Source organism: Tupaia chinensis, unplaced genomic scaffold, assembly GCF_000334495.1.
Source record: "Tupaia chinensis unplaced genomic scaffold, TupChi_1.0 Scaffold000090_1, whole genome shotgun sequence".
Taxonomy (NCBI): Eukaryota; Metazoa; Chordata; class Mammalia; order Scandentia; family Tupaiidae; genus Tupaia; species Tupaia belangeri.
This window is the reverse complement of record NW_006159552.1, coordinates 2,475,957-2,477,109: the sequence shown is the minus strand read 5'-3', so window position 1 is coordinate 2,477,109 and position 1,153 is coordinate 2,475,957.

Here is a 1,153-nt window from a genome sequence, read left to right as displayed (position 1 = left end):
CCCGATCTTGAGTTTCCCTCACTCTAGCAAAACAAGAACTAAAAATGAAAATTATAGTTAAAGAAACTATAAATTACATTTTTTTTGGGGGGGGAGGTTTTTGCTATAAAGCGCATGCGTGTGCCAGATGGACAGAGAGAGACAGAGAGACAGACAGCGAGAAATCACCCCCCAGGGAGGATGGCCACACCGCAATCCCTTCTCCTCCATTCTCCTCTCAGGCTCTTGGGCACGCACGCACACGCGCCCGGCGTGAGTTTAAGCCGCTGGGTCTGGGACTCGAACCGCAGTCAACTATGTGGGAGTCCAGCGACATAGCCATTATGCTAACTGCTGGCCCCCAAATTACATTTCTTGATGTCTTTAGCTATGGCCTTAGATTGTACCTACTTAGATTTGTAGCATAACACTGGCCATTCTTTATCATAATCGCCAACTTTTTTTTTTTAACTTTGTAAAAAAAAAAGTTAATTTTGTTCTATGAGTGAGAAACAGAGAGAGAGGGAGACAGAGAGACTCCTAATACCCCCAGTCTTAGTCAGTCCCGGATCAAGGACACATGGATGCCTGGCCTATCAGGGAGGTCTCCAGACATAAACTCAGAACCTATTTCTATGTGGCTCAGCCTCATACGATGTGACGTTTCACTTCTGTGCCACGGTTCAGCTCCTGTAAACTTCCTGTTTATTAATTAGTCTTTCCTGCTCCAAGTTCTGAAGATAGGAAATGGATTTGTCTTTGTGTACCCAGGACCTGAAACAGTGCCTGGCCCATTGCAGACCCCTAATAAAGACATGGGAAAACAGAATACTAACCTGTTTCTAGGCTTTAAGTTTCAAGGAAATATCCTTACCAGTTCAAAACTGCTTTTCTTGAAATTACCAGCTGAACTTGCTATTGAAAGTAGTTAGATTACTTATGATATGGTGTGATCAACAAAATATTGGGGGAAAAGGAATTGAAGACAACTGTAGACAGCAGAGATAGTGTATTAAGAGAGTGGGAAAGGGCAGAGGGCCAGACATGGGGTAAAAAACATATATATATATATATATATATATATATACACATATATATACATACACACACACACACACACACACACACACACACACACACAAAATATATATATATAATACACAACGTCTTGTCT